Source organism: Carlito syrichta, unplaced genomic scaffold, assembly GCF_000164805.1.
Source record: "Carlito syrichta isolate Samal-C Ts95f unplaced genomic scaffold, Tarsius_syrichta-2.0.1 Scaffold305661, whole genome shotgun sequence".
NCBI lineage: Eukaryota > Metazoa > Chordata > Mammalia > Primates > Tarsiidae > Carlito > Carlito syrichta.
In genome coordinates, this window is record NW_007249757.1 from 1,403,040 (window position 1) to 1,419,016 (window position 15,977).

General features: G+C 37.8%; 1 protein-coding gene and 1 pseudogene across 3 annotated transcripts in view; both read left to right on the forward strand.

The window, feature by feature from the left end:
* The window catches only part of AUTS2 (AUTS2, activator of transcription and developmental regulator), a 1,208,871-nt gene that overhangs the window by 415,041 nt on the left and 777,853 nt on the right, over positions 1 to 15,977 (forward strand). The window lies entirely within an intron of this gene.
* LOC103264515 lies at positions 5,684 to 9,027 on the forward strand (annotated as a pseudogene). Its single transcript, XR_002482200.1, has 2 exons — positions 5,684 to 5,742; positions 8,384 to 9,027. The product of XR_002482200.1 is annotated as a cytochrome c oxidase subunit 5A, mitochondrial-like (transcript).

Sequence of the window (15,977 nt, forward strand, 5' to 3'; positions counted from 1 at the left end):
GCGGATCTCGAACCCGCGGGATCAGGCAATCCACTCACCTCAGCTTCCCAAAGGCGCGGGATTACAGGCTGAGCCACCGAGTCTTTTTTTAACCTGGAAGATTAAATGTGTCATTGAAAGTCTTCTCTTTGTAATTTCTATCTTTTCATGAGACAACTCAAGTATCTAAAAGATTAGAAGTTTTGCAACCTAGCCTTCCCATCGTTTTTAATGGGTACTTCGAGTCTTTCAAAAGAGTGTGTGACTCAGCAAAGGACATATAGCTGGTGGTATGATATGGCGGCTGGAATTCAGTGCTAGTTCTTTTGTCCTCTGCAGTACATCATGTTGTCACTTAAATGAGATGACAAACATCTCAGGTTCTTTGTTCATATGTCTACAAGAATGGACAACATTTAATACCAGCTGTCATAACTATACATCACTGGCTTAATTATTTATTGTACCTGCCCCATTATAAAGTGTAAACTTCTCAAGGGCAGATGCTTTGTCTGTTTTGTGCATTGCTTTTTTTTTTGGTAACCAGAACATTGTCTGGAAGGTGATAGGCACCCACTAAATGTTTATTAAATGAATGAATGAATCAGAGCAGAATGAGCTAGGATTTGATTAGTGACTGTCCACTTTGTAGAATTTCAGAGAAATAATCTGTCTGCAACCACAACATACTCCCCTCTAACTAGCTGATATTCTGAACTGAAAAATTAGACACTGGCTTCCTGTTTTATTTCTAGTATTCCTAGGAGAGTGGGAATACATTAAGCTCCCTCAGCTCCGTGATTTTTTAACTTAGTGTGAATGATTTCAACAACCTCTTTCCTAAGAGTTCTTTCTGTTGGAGCACAGGGTAAAGTATGATAAGAAGCAGAAAGATGGAAAAGGGGCAGAGAATAAATGACGAGAGGAGATGCAAAGGTAAACTAAGTATATCATGATTTTGAGCAGGACAACTTGGCTGGTGTGTAAGTTAACAGATACTTTGGAATAAATGGCATGGTGTGGTTTGTCAAACTTATTCATGGTCCTGTAGTCCCAAGGCTTGAATTGAGTGTCTTTCTTAAATCTCGACAGTACGTGGAAATTCATGTAAAGTTTCAAGAGAGTAGCTGTTGCTTTCTGGAAGGTGTGTTAGCCTTGTAATTAGAAATGCTGCTACTTTATGTGAGTTTACTATATATCAGTTATTATTATTTGTCAATTAGACCTTCATAAAACAATTAATATGGGCACTTGAAAGATTTTGAGGAAATGTTGAGGATCAGATTTATTTTATGCAGAATTCTAGCTTAGGTAGAAAGTTTTTAAAATCATGGATCTAAGCCCTTTATCAGTGCAGGGAGGTTTTTGAAAGATTCTCTTGAATTTTCGAGGTATAGGATCATATCGTCAGTAAAGAGGGATAATTTGACTTCTTCCTTTCCTATTTTGTTACTCCTGATTTCTTTCTCTTGTCTGATTGCTCTAGCTAGGACTTCCAACCCTATGTTGAACAAAAGGGGTAAGAATGGGCAGCCTTGTCTTGTTTCAGTTTTCAGGGGAAATGCTTCCAATTTCTGTCCGTTTAGCAGTATGTTGGCTGTGTGTTTACTGTAGATGGTTCTTACTATTTTGAGGTATGTTCCCTTTATGCATGTGTTTAAGGGTTTTTATCAAGAAGGGATGCAGGTTTATTGAAAACTTTTTCTGCATCTAATAATATAATCATGTGGTTCTTTTTTTTTTTTTTTTGAGTTGGAGTCTCACTTTGTCACCCAGACTGGAGTGCAGTGGCCACTCCTGGTCACTGCAGCCTCGACCTACTGGGCTCCGGCGATCCTTCCGCCTCAGCCTTCCAAGTAGCCGGAATTACAGGTATGCGCTACCACGCCCGGCTGAGTTTTTGATTTATTGTAGAGATGAGGTCTCGCTGCCCAGGCAGGTCTCAAACCCACGGGATCAGGCAATCCACTCACCTCAGCCTCCCAAAGGCGCGGGATTACAGGCTGAGCCACCGAGTCCGGCTAATCATGTGATTCTTAATGCTTAATGTATTACCACTCCACATCTGTTGATATATTTAATTACATCTATGGTCCCTGTAGATGTTGAACCAGACCTGCATCCGGCGAATGAAGCCTACTTGGTCATGGTGAATGATTTTTGAGATGTGTTGTAAGATTCAATCTACTAGAATCTTGTTGAGAATGTGTGCATCTATGTTCATCAGGGATATTGGCCTGTAGTTCTCTTTCTTTGTTGGATATCAGTTGATGTTAGCTTTATAAAATGATTTGGGGAGAGTTCTGTCTTTCTCTATTGCCTGGAATACTTTCAGTAGGATTAGTATCAGCTCCTCCTTGTATATTTTGTAGAATTCTGCTGGAAATTTGTCCGGTCCAGGGTTTTTTTTTTTTTTGGCAGATAGTTTTCTTATGACAGAGTCAATTTTCTGGGTTATTATTGGTCTATTTAGGATCTCAATTTCTTCTTGTTTCAACCTTGGGAAGTTGTGTGACGTTAGTAAATCCTCCATTTCATTTAGGTTATTGAGTTTGTTTCCATACAGGTGTGCATAGTAATCTCTGATAATCTTTTTTTATTTCTTTGAGGTCAGTTGTAATTTGATCTTTTGCATCTCTGATCGTGTTTATTTGGACCTTTTCTCTCTTTTTGTGGTTAGGGGTTTCATCAATCTTGTTTATCCTTTCAAAGAACCAGCTTTTTGTTTCATTGATTTTTTTTTCCTATGGCATTTTTGTCTTCTGTGTCCCTTATTTGAACTTTTACTTTGGTGATCTGGATTCTTCTGCTGAAGTTAGGGTTTTGGTGGTTTTGCCTTTCCAGCTCCCTTAGGTGATTTGTTAGGCTGTCAACTTGTTTTCTTTCTATTTTCTTGATGCATATTCATAGAGAGATAAATTCTCCTTTTAGTACTACTTTCACAGCATCCCAGAGATTTTGGTAAGATGTTTCTTGTTTCATTTGTTTCCAGGAATCTTTTTATTTCTGTTTTGATTTCTATCACATTTATAGACTTTAAATTTATTATAAGGCTACAGTAATCAAAACAGCCTGGTATTGGTACAAGAACAGGCATATAGAACAATGGCACAGAATAGAGATTGGGGAAGCAAACCTTCAATTTCTCAACCAACTCATCTTCAATAAAGCCTCCATCAACAACCACTGGAGAGAGGAGAACCTATTCAATAAATTGTGCTGGGAAAACTGGCTTTCCACATGCAGAAGAATAAAACAGGACCACTATCTGTCATCATACACAAAAATCAACTCCAAATGGATCAAAGACCTAAACATAAAACCCCCAAACTTTCAGAATCATAGAAAATGCAGGAGAAACCCTTATGAAAATCATAATAGGTAACCATTTCCTTATCAAAACCCCCAAAACCCATGCCATAGAGATAAGATAGACAAGTGGGACTTCATCAAACTGAAAACCTTCTCCAAAGCAAAAGAAACCATCAGCAGACTGGGGAGACAGCCCACAGAATGGGAAAAAATATTTACCAACTGTATATCTGACAAAGCCCTAACATCCAGGATCTACAAGGAACTCAGACATGCTGGAAGGAAAAAAACAAACAGACCCATTAAAAGTGGGCAAAAGACATGAATAGACAGTTCTTAAAAGAAGACATACAGGCAGCCAATAGACACATGAAAAAATGCTCAGCCTCACTAATTATCAGAGAAATGCAAATCAAAACCACATTGAGATACCACCTAACTCCAGTAAGAATGGCCATCATTAAATAAAACGAAAAACAACAGATGCTGGCAAGGATGCAGTGAAAAGGTAACAGTTCTACCCTGTTGGTGGGAGTGCAAACTAGTTCAACCTTATGGAAAACAGTATGGCGATTTCTAGAAGAACTAGAAATTAACCTTCCATATGACCCAGCAATCCCCCTTCTTGGAATGTACCCGAAGGAACTTAAATCACTCTACAAAAAAAGATACCTGCACATGCATGTTTATTGCAGCACTATTTACTATTGCAAAAACATGGAACCGACTGTGCTGCCCATTGAAGCTGGACTGGATAAAAAAATGTGGTATAATACATGATGGAAAATCACACAGCTATAAAGAAGGACAAAATTATGAACTTCACAGCAACTTAGATGGATTTGGAGTCTATAATACTCAGTGATTTATCACAGAAAGAAAGAACTGAGTACCTCATGTTTTCACTCACAAGCGGATCCTGAACATTTACCATAATACTGTAAGAAAGGGATTGCCAATAGCTGGAAAATGCTGTGGGGAGCACATAGCATTAATAAGATTACCTGATCTCAAACCAGGCAAAGTGGGGACCAAAGGGAGGCCCGAACTTTACCTGTACAGTGACTACTTGTATACCTAATTCTGACTTGCACCCCACATCCTTCAAATAAGATACATTTAAAAAAATCATGGCTCTAAAATAAAAAATTGAATATTTCAAAACATTTTCTAGCATAGTGTCTGACACATAGTAAATATATATTAAATATTTGGTGTGTGGGATGAGAGGGAATGGAAGAGAGGAGGGAATTTTTGTGTGAGCAGCTACTCATTTAAATTGTTAATGTAGCCAAGTCCATGGTTCTGTAAATTGTTTTTCTCTATTTTGAGGATGTAGATGGTTTCCTTAATGGTTGCTGCTACCTTTCAGATATATGCAACTGGATATAAAGTAGACTAGTGGAAAAGAGTAAACCTGTTTTCCCCATAAAAGAAAAGTTATTTTATTTTATTTTATTTTTTTAAGTTGGAGTCTCACTCCATCACCCAGACTGGAGTACAGTGGCATGCTCACGGCCACCCCAGCGTCTCCCTGCTGGGCTCAGGCAATCCTTCTGCCTCAGCCTTCCAAGTAGCCAAAACTACCGGCACACGCCACCATGCCTGGCCAATTTTTTGATTTATTATAGAGATGAGGTGTTGCCAAGCTGCCCAGGCTATTCTCAAATCCATGGGCTCAGGCAATTCCCTTACCTTGGCCTCCAGAAGTGCTGGGATTACAGGCTTAAGCTTCTGTGCCCAGCGAAGACAAGTTATTTTAAAAACAGAAATAACGGCCGGGGTATGGGGATCTAGTGAAGAGATATGGGGTCTAGTGAAGAGATGAGAAAGCTTATGTTTAATTAATGTGAAAGTCCTTAATTAGTAAAAATGAAGGGAGCCTAGTACCTGGATCAGAGAGCTGAAAACCTAGCACCTTCCACACAGGTCTGTCTTGAAATTCTGGGGAAATCAGAATAGGAACCTCCAAATTCCCCATTCCTCTTCACTGCATAGTAGAGTTCAATTTTATTTATGCTTTTAGTAAAATGATTTGAGGTCCAGGGAGACAAGCTGAGGTTATACAGTGTAGGAAAGCATTTCAGAAAAGTACAATGGAAGACAGATCTGGGCCACAGCAGTGTGAATTAAATGTTTTGTTTATCCTGTGGGCCTTCCTAGAATGAGCTGTGATTCACAGAACTTCCTCATTTATCCAGAGTTTTGTTAGAATTAGTCATGGCTCACTGTAAGAAAAAAACATTTTGATAAAAACAAGGAATGAGCTGATTGTCACTATACCCCAAATGGGCAAACTAGTAGGTAGCCCTTGGATGAGAACTTCCTGAAATTCTTTAAGGATAGTGAGTGCTGTTAAACATTTAGAGAGCAATTTTATGTTTTTTACGACATGACAGTAGAATTAATGAAACTTTGGACTTACTTCTGGGAGCTTAGATCAGTTGAAATGTAATGAGAGAGGTAATCTAAATTCCCTGGAGCTTATGGTAAAGCTAAGAATGACTTTGGGACCCATCCAATTCTGATTCTTTAATTTAAAAATCTGGAAATCGAAGCCAAAAGATAGGCAATTATTTCTCCCAACATTACTATGTAAAACATGGAGTTTGTCATGATATCTACGTACTTTCTACTTAAAGCATCTTTTGTCCTTAACCAGATGTGCATCTGAGGATAGAACATATCTTCTCTGTAATACACTCTCAATTCTTTTGTTTATTTATGGTGTGTACATACTTTATGTAAGGGTTGCCCTCAAAATGGAAAAGACATAATTAGGCAAGAATATTATATGCAGAAATTCTTTTATCTCAGAGTTATGAAATTTCATATTAATCCACTGGTCATATCTTCTTTATGACCTTTTGCTCATCTGTCTGTCTTACTGTCTGTTTTATCACTGGTGACTGTATTCATGTGAGATGGGAAAGGAGCATTGGATTCTGATCCAAGGAACTCAAGGAACTGTTCTAAGTAATAAATGGTAGTTCCCTGGACCACTGATCGATCATTCATAGATCTGCTCATCTGGGGATGAGTGAACATATACATTATCATCATTGTCATTGTCATCTTCCTCATCATAAAGGCAACTATTTTTATTTACTTTGTGCCTTAGAGTTTACAGAGTATGTCCACATGTTACCTAACTTTGATATAATAACTGTCTTTTAAAGCAGTTATCATTAACTTAGCATTAAAGGTGTGAGAAGCCTAAAGTGTTAGAGTCAGAGAAAAGGCAATACTAAAAACAAATCTGATGAATTTAAAATCTGTGCTAGTTCCAAAACAAGGATGAGAATACCCTTGTTCCTTATAGACTGGCATGACTAAGAATAAAAGGAGCAGCCAGGTATGGTTGGTCATGCCTGTTATTCTGGCACTTTGGGAGACTGAGGCACTTTTGAGGCCAGGAGTTCAAGACCAGCATGGGCAACATAACAAGATCCCAACTTGAAAAAATGCTGGTTGTTGTGGTGCATGCCTATAGTTCTAACTACTCAAGAGGCAGAGGCAGGAGAATCGCTTGAGCCCAGCCAGAATTTTGGGCTGCAGTGAGCTATGATCTTGCCACTGCACTTCAGCATGGGCAACAGAATGAGACCCTGCCTCCAAAAGAGAGAGAAGTCAGGGGAGGAGGAGGAGAGGGAAAGGGAGGGGAGAGGAAAAGAACAGGTTTGCTTGATTAGGTCGTTATTCATAGTTACTGATCTGTTGCCTAATAATGGAGAACTGGAATGGAGGGGTGATCTAGCCTGTGTACCTCCTGAGTATATTTGGAACTTTCATCCAGGAAGGCCTTTTGAAGGAGATGATACTTGGAGAAGGTTTCGGATGTTTGAAGAGAAGTGTGGTTGCTCAGAGCCATGGAATCAGATAAAAAGGCCATATTGCCTTTAGAGTAAATTGGTAGCACATGTCTGCATGTAAGTCCCAACACAGAATTTTAATGGTTTGAGAATCAGAGCTTAGCAGTAAAATGAGCTAAAAGCATCAGAATTTCAGAAGCTAGCATTTTCAGCAATCTATCGCCATCTCTAGGCACTACCTGTGTAATGGTTTCTTATAGTGTAGAGACAAAGAACAGCTAACATTTGCTTACTCAGCAATTCTGGGAAAGAGCAAGCCTTATTCATATTATGTCTAATAAGAATCCTGCTGCCTTTATTTTGTGGTCCTTTTTGGTTATGTTGCCATTCTTTACTGATAGTCTGGATCTGTGTAACCAGTCTGTCCTTTGGTGGGATAACTCTTAAGATCCTGTCAACCCATCCCAAACTGTTGGGACCCCAAGGCAGAGGGGATTAATTCTTCAAAGGAGATTTTAACTACTGTTATTGATTAATGAATAAAAGGTGCTGAGAGGACAAAAACAATAATGGAGTTTTAAAATATATATATATTTAAATCTCTAACTGTCTTTATTTTCCTTCCTAAAGGAAAATTTTTATTTTCCTTCCTAATGCAGAATAAAGTAGTAGCTTCCCTTTGGCAGCATAAGAAATTAAACAAAACTTAGGACAATGATCTTGAGAAAAGCAAAAGCTTTAAAGAAGCAAGAACAGGGTAGTACGGAGAGAGAAACCATAAAGCTAACTGCTTCCAGCCTTAGGCAAACATAGCTTGTGATGATTGTATCCATGACCCTATGTTGAGCTTCAGAGATAGGTAAAGACAAATTAAGAGATATATATTAATAGATATTTCACTGACAGTTCTTTGCTCAACATGTTCACTAAATTTGAGAAGTCAATACTGTGAGGAATCTGGTCCAGACCAAAATACTGACTGACTACCAAACCCTTCTCTTAATTTTGACTCTCAGCCAAGTGCTAGTATACATAACCCTGTTCATTGATTTGTTTAAATAATATTACTGCAATTTTTAATAATGGTTATCATGTGATAATGTATAAAGAATTTTTTGCAGGCTCATACTCTTTGTGCAGATAGTTTCTAAACTATTTTCTTTATCTTTTAAAAATAAATACATTCCACCTGAAATATAGAACATTAGAACTGAAACTGGAAGAAAGTTTGAAGCCTAGTTAAGATATTTAGTCTAGGTTCACACCTGGCTTCTCTCCAGCCTCGGCCTGCGTGTTGCCCTCTTGCTGGGCTCCGCTCTCCACCGCTGCACATGGCCACAGCCGCCAGGGCTGGCCCTCGAGGCCTCCTGTACACTGCCCCAGCCCCCCGCCCCGTTGCCGCTATCCATTCAGTTGGCTGCTATTCTCATGGGTCACATGAAACAGATGCATTTGATGCTCGCTGGGTGACATACTTCAACAAACCAGTTATCAATGCCTGGGAATTGCGTAAAGGGATGAACACACTTGTTGGCTATGATCTGGTTCCAGAACCCAAAATCATTGATGCTGCTTTGCGGGCATACAGACGGTGAAATGATTTTGCTAGTGCAGCTCACATCCTATAGGTTGTTAAGGACAAAGCAGGACCTCATAAGGAAATCTACCCCTTTGTCATCCAGGAACTTAGACTAACTTTAAATGAATTGGGAATCTCCACTCCAGAGGAACTGGGCCTTGACAAAGCATAAACCCCATGGATGTGCTTCCCAAGGATTTATTGATATTGCTACTTGATTGTAAACAGTTACCTGGAAATATTGATGATAACATATTACCTTATTTGAACAAGTTTTCCTTTATTGAGTACCAAGCCATGTAATGGTAATTTGGACTTTAATAAAAGGAAAACGAGTTTGAACTGGGAAAAAAAAAAAAGATTTTTAGTCTAAGGGAATATATCGTAAAGTGCCTATAAAGGTTAATTTTTTCTTCATCAGCTTAGTATATTAAAGTGGTTTTCTAAGTTAAACCTTCACAACTTTATTATCATTATTATATAGAATTGTGCTTGGTCCTTAATTCCGTCTGAATTCTTTAGCAATAATGTCTTATCCCCAACTTGTGTGGTCTTAGGTTTTAAAACAAACTGAGGTTGTTACTGCCAATTTCTAACCACTGTTGCATTTGTAGTAATTAAATGCTAGTGGTTGGAGGTTTAGAGAAGGTTTAATAATAACTGAGTCCAAAAATATCTGTGTGTGTTTGTGTGTATTCCCATGTGTCTGTGTGAATATGGTGGAGTAGGAATAGGCATGTTTGATAAGGAATTTTGCTTTGTTCAAAGTATTCTTTGGAAAACCTAGAGCATTTCAGTTGGATTATTGTATGCAATGAGTATATTCTGATAAAATTTTGGAGTTTTAGCAATTTAGGTAACAGATTATCTTTCATTAGATGGTGCGCTGGTTTGTGAACAGATATTTCTCTGTCTTCAACTAGCTCCTCAAGCATGTTCTTTTACAGTCCCTTACCAGGCAGACATACAAGAATTAAAAATAAATGCCACATGTGTGTGTTCTCTCTTTTCTGCCTGTCAGAGATGTTTAAATTCTCTGGAAATTCATTAGAAAAGATCCATTGTTTGGTAGTTCAGATAGCATCAGTTGACTCTTTTTTATCTTTTATGGTGCTCTGGGGCTTCCACTACTTTGTAGGGTCTGACTGCTGGAATTGTTTGTAGAGTTTAGGGACTTCCAAATTACAATGTGCTGTACCTGGATTTCTGTCCTTAATAAGTCCTCTGTCACTGGAATTTCCAGTATTGGCATACCTATCAGAGCCTGGCTGTGCATCAAGAAAGGGGAGGTTTTAGAGCTCCCACTGATGGATCACATGTTTTTTTCTCAAGAGAGCAAACAAGTACTTTTTGTTTAGGCTCACTAATGTTTGGCAAAGAAATATAGCTGTAATTGTATATCCTAGTTCTTGTTCCTCTCTCCCCATCTAAGTTTTACTCTCCCCATTCCTAACTTTATATAAAAACAACTAGCATTGGATCTGAAATAAATGTCATGGATGAATAATAATTTCTTTCATTTACACAGTAATTAAACCTGTTGAGTGCTGACTTAATGCTTTACTGCACTCTAATTTGACTGGCAGATTTGGCCTTTGTGAATGCAAAGAAGAGGAAAAAAATAGAAATTAAATACCTACTGAGACTATTAAGGAGGACATTTTTCACAAGGGTTTTCCCTCCTCCTATTTCTCATTTTCTTGTGTTTGCCCTCTACTTTCTGTGACACTTAATACTTAAAATTTGTTCCACAAGTCATACTTTACTTTGTATGCCCAGCAGTCCCCTAGCAGCAAGACACCCCAGGGACAAGGCCCACTGCTGCCACTGTGAATAGTTTGCTAACATCATCAGAATTGCTGCTCTCGGCCTTCTGGAGCATCTTCCTGGTTGTTATTCACATTTTGTTCCTTCTCAGCCCATAAAATTTCAAATGGTGAGTCAGTTGGCCTATATGATCATGCTTGACACTCCAACATCTGTGTGCAAGTTTGACAGATGCATTCAAGCTTGGAGTATTTTAGGAAGCTGTACTGAACTTCTGAGGTTTTCTGCCGACTTATAGTCTCAGTCATTCAACTTGTCTCTCTCAAAGGTTCTCTTTCTCTAAGGTGGTCCCAGTAATGCCAGTTGGCAGTGCTCTTTGCTGGTCATGGAAGTTAAGTACTTTCCATTACAATTCAGGTTTTTATCTTCTCTCACCATGAGGAATTACTGACCATTTAAATAAATAATTCATCGCTTCATAGGAGCTTCTAGTCTCTGACCCTGCCGGGGTATTGCTATTTTATCTGTCAAACAAGGATTGTTGGAGATGCTATGTCACTAAAAGCAGAGTAGGTAGGGACTCTGGAGTATCCTTCATAGATGTACAGCAAACAAGGTACACGAGGCCTGCCAGCATGATGAGGTATGCTATACCAGGCCTCCGCTGTCTGCTTCCTTCCTGTGTCACAGGCGCTGGCAGTCAAAGCCTAGTGGCTACACTTCTTTAGGTCTCTTGGGGAACAGCCTGGTTGTATTTTGTGTTCTGTGCAGATTGTGTCCTATGTAGATTGTGGATAGTGAGGACTGCCTTGCAGGCCTGTTGGGGTGCTGCTTAAAATCATGGGTGTGGGAGCCTGGCACATAGCCAGAGTCAATAAATATTAGCTCCTTATTTTTATTTTGAGACAAAGAGAAGTGTTTAAGTATTTCTTTCTTTTTGGTCAAGGAGTCACCCATAAATACTCCCCTCACCACTGCCCAGTGCCAATATTTACATGAATTAATTTTCTCCTTCCCTATTTCTTCCTGCCTCCACCCCTCCTTTTCTCTCCCTTCCCTTCCAAAGTTACACAGGACTTATTCAGGACAGAAATTTCCATTATAGAAAGTTGAACAAACTTTAAAATGTGTATTCTAGTATATATTTTTAATAAACACTTTTTTGCTATATTTGTTAAAACACAGAAGCATACAAATAAAACCTGTTTACTCATAAAGTATATAACATTTATATAACATAAAATGCTCATTTTCAGCCAATGTTGGAAATGTTGCAGCTTGTGAGTCATGGAGAGGTGGTGGAAGAATGGTTGTGGGAAACCAGGTGGAAAGTTGTTCATGCCAGGAGTGCCTTATAATGCACATAAATGAACTAAGGTGACTGGTAGATGTTAGAGGTGTGTGCATATGTGGGTTGTGTGCATTCCTACACAGCTCAGTTCAGCTGGGTACAGTTTCGGAATTCACCTAGTGTTTCTTGTAGATGAAATTGCACACAAACAAATGCAAAATTCACATTATGCTCAAATTGTTCCTGCTACATCAAGCGCAATGGAACAGATTCGTGTTTTCAAATTAAGCTTTATAACAGAGCTGTCTATACAAAGCAGCATGCTTTGGTCTAATATAATCAAGGAACCACACACAGAATAGAATTACTAGAGTATAATCTGCAAAGGAAGGAATGGCAGAAGTAGTCAGAAGAGGTATGCGATGGTTGGACCAAAAAGAGCTTTGTATCCTGTGTCACAGGGTCTCAAATTGTGTTATAGACGTTATGTCTTTTACTTGTTCTCTACTCTGCCTTTTAAATATTCTTGTAAAGCACTAATCCAAGTCATTACTGATAAAGTATCTATTGTGTACAGTTGTAGACATTACATGCAGTCACAAAACTGAAAGAATAGCAGTGGGACATCTAATCCTAGTGGAGGTTGGAAAACACCTTTATGGTTTCCCAATGCAGAGTGGAATGTTTGCCTTCTTCAATTAGAAGAGTGGGATTCAATTAGAAGGTATGGGGATTGTTTGGAATGAAGAGATAGGAGAGAGAAATAATTTAATTGTATATTCTCCCATCATTTTTTATTTGAACTGAGAAATGTATATTTCTATCATTCATTCAAATTATTGAACACAATTAAGGAACAAAATAATAAGAACAGATGATTAAAGAGGGTCCCATTTACCCCATCTCCAACCTTTCTCTCTTCAGTCTCCTTTCTACCCAGACTAGCAGATGATACCAGTTCTTGGCCAGTGTCTCTCATTTTCTGATTACAAGAGGTTGTTCTTTTGCCTGCCTCCTTTAAAAAAAAATTGGTAATGACTTGGTGTATGCCCATTGGCCAGAGCACCAATTCCTGAGGACTACGCAGAAAGCTTGGCATTCAACCCAGCCTTCCATTCTATTTTAGAATGGTTCTGCCTGGCAACAAAAAGCTTGGTTGACTTAAGCCTGTGTTTTTCGACCCCAGAAGCCTTGTTCAGTGGTTCCTGGAGAAAGAGCTAGTATTAGCAAATCATAAAAATCTCAGAGACAAAAACAAACAAACAAAAAATGGGCTTTTAAAGGAAGCTCAGGAAAAGTGATCACTGTCAATGGTGGGTGCTATAGTGCTAGGTGATACAGAATGCAGAATATATCTGTTCTAGTCTTGCATGTGAGCTCTCTGCAAAGGAAAATGACATCTTAACTAAACAGGGGGAATAAGGTTTGATAGATGAGATAGAAGTTCAAGATAGAAGAACAGATTATAAGGGAACACCTGCATACCGGCAGAGAATGGATTCAAGGCTTCTGATGCAATTGATTGTATTATAGATTCATTGTCACCTTTGAAGCAAATGTGTTTTGGCTTTAATAAAAGCATTATAAGTAAATATTTTAACCTTTAATGTGAGTCCTATAGTATTTAAGAACAAGTGCTATGATAAATAAACATTGAGAAGAAGTACAGTGCTTACAGAAAGGCAGCATGAATTCAGCAATTCTTTAGCAACACTACTGCAACAATAACTCAGGGACATGTCGTAGACATAGCTCATTTGGACTTCGAGCAAGATTTTTGGTCTGGTCTCTCACAATCTGTTTGTGAACAAGTGAAAAAATGCTAGAGGTCAAAAATGTGTACACAATTTAAGAAATGTTATCTGTGTATTACTTTAGGTTCACTGTAATCAGGAGTGTCTGGATGCTGATGGTCACCACTTTGAGCATCTCCTATAATTGCAAAAGGCAAACATGACTTGTGTTCATCTTTTGTTACCAGTATATAATGACTATTGCAATTTTAATATGGTTTTTTTCATTTCTTATAATGTGTATACATTTTTGACACCCTCTGTATAGGCTGGGTGGAATTATGATTATTAAGGTTAATAATTTATATAACTATTTCCAAGGTCACTGATTAAGATACTTTGTTTCACTCTTGATATAAATTTCAAGTATTATTATATAAATACCTATCTTTGACTATTTTATTCATACTGTTGTCTATGACTGGTATGAAGATATAATTTCAAATAATGCAAAAAATTCTGGGGTCAGAAATATGGTGGGTGGGAGAAACAGGACATATCTGGATTTTGAATCTCTCAGCAGTGGCCAAAATAAGAGTCACTAGGATTAAAGGTCAATTTATGCTTGAAAACACAACTGAAAATAGAGAATTCAGAGAGATGAGACTTATGATTTTTATATGACAGTTTTAGTGAGTCAGCAGTATATGGTTGACTGCCAATAAAGCTAATAACATTTTTGAGTACCTTAAAAACTCTGCTTTATGTATGTGACTCTACTTTGTGTGTATTTAGGGAGAAGTGATGGAAAAATTGAAGGTAAGATTGCTGAGAGTCAGAGAATGTTAATGTTCACATTCTTCACATTTTGTAAAATATCACTCTTAATCTTTAAATTCAGAATACCTGAACAGCTGTGAAAACTCAGTGGATTAAAAGCTACTTTGGGAAAGAGAATAAAACTCTACTCAGAGGGATTTTTAGATAGCTGTTTAAAGACATTTAACTTGTCAAAGCTTTTTTTTCTTTTAAACAAAACCAACAGTTTTAAGAAAAATGTATTGGAGGATGTGTGAAAAACTAGGTAGTTAAGTGAAACTGACAAAGCATCTTTAAAGGAGTAGGGAAGTATACGTATTTTATATCATGAATTTAAAAATTCAGTTTTGTGTTTATTGTTTGCTCATATATGTATATAACAAACCATAAGCCATAAGAGATTCAGAACTAATAATAAACAAATTTCTTGTTCATTAAAAGCTAATAAACTAGTTTAGGAGGAACTAGAAAAAGTAGTAAGGCGATATAAGATTGTTCAAAAAGGCAGATCAGGAAGAGTTATTGACTCTCAAACTTTATTGGTGAAAATAGCAAGGAAGAACTGGGATGAGAATCATGAGTTTGAAGTTTTGGCAGACTTAGAGGCAGGGTCTTTTAAAACTGAATTTTGGAAACTGTTCCTCATTACCCTCTGAGAATGTTTTATTCTGATTTGAGGCATAGGTCCCTTCTGGTTCTAAAATTCATTTAGTAAATGGAGATCTTCATTTTAATCCATTACTTTCATCTTAGAAAAACGGGAACTTAACACTTACATACCTTATAAAGTGTTTGGATTTAATTTAATTCACTAAAATTTGTATACTGAGAACAGCCATCCCATAGGTCTGTAATTCCCTAAAGGTAGGGATCATTTTATCTCTTCATTTCTCCAGGGTGAGGCACACTGCCTGGCACATAGTAGGTGCCTAGTAAATATTTATGACTAAGCATTGAGATAAGTAGTCTAGGTATTAAGATTAAAATCTTCATCTTACACAGTAGGAAATTGAGTCTTTGGTCATGGGACCTAGCTTTGCACTGCAGAGAGGAATAAGTCCAACTTTTTTGTTTTACAAAGATAAAGAAAGGTCTTTGAGAAAGGTACTTCCTGGATTTAATAGAGTAGCTGATGTTTATCCCTAGAAATTGGCACATATCCTTTTACTTGGGACCTAGAATTCAGGATGACGTGGAGAAGGTAGGGTGGGTGGGAAGTGTGGAAACAGGGTCTTTAAGTTCTTTGACCATTTTTCCCTCCTCTGGCATGCCCTTGGAATCTAATCTAGGGTACCTTCCTCCTTAGTTATTACAATCTCTTATTCACCAGTGAGCACAAATCTACATTTTTGCTTGTTTTAATAGGTGAAGATGTAGGTTACTGTTTAAAGTGTAGGCACTACATTGTCCAGTGTAGGCACTGTTTAAAAGAATATATTTTTTTTTGTTGTCCATGCTTTGGTGATGATGCATTGATGTGACCCTTGGTTTTTTGACAGCAGTATTTCACTGAGTTACTTCATGCAGTGCTATTCCATATCAACACTGGATATCTTGTTTTGTTTACTCAGTAGATGACTAAAGTCATATATTCCCTTTTTTTTTTGTACTGATACTGTCAGTCTCATACATAGAAGCCAGTTTTATTATATGGCTCTGAATTAAAGCATGGTGTTGAAATGGGT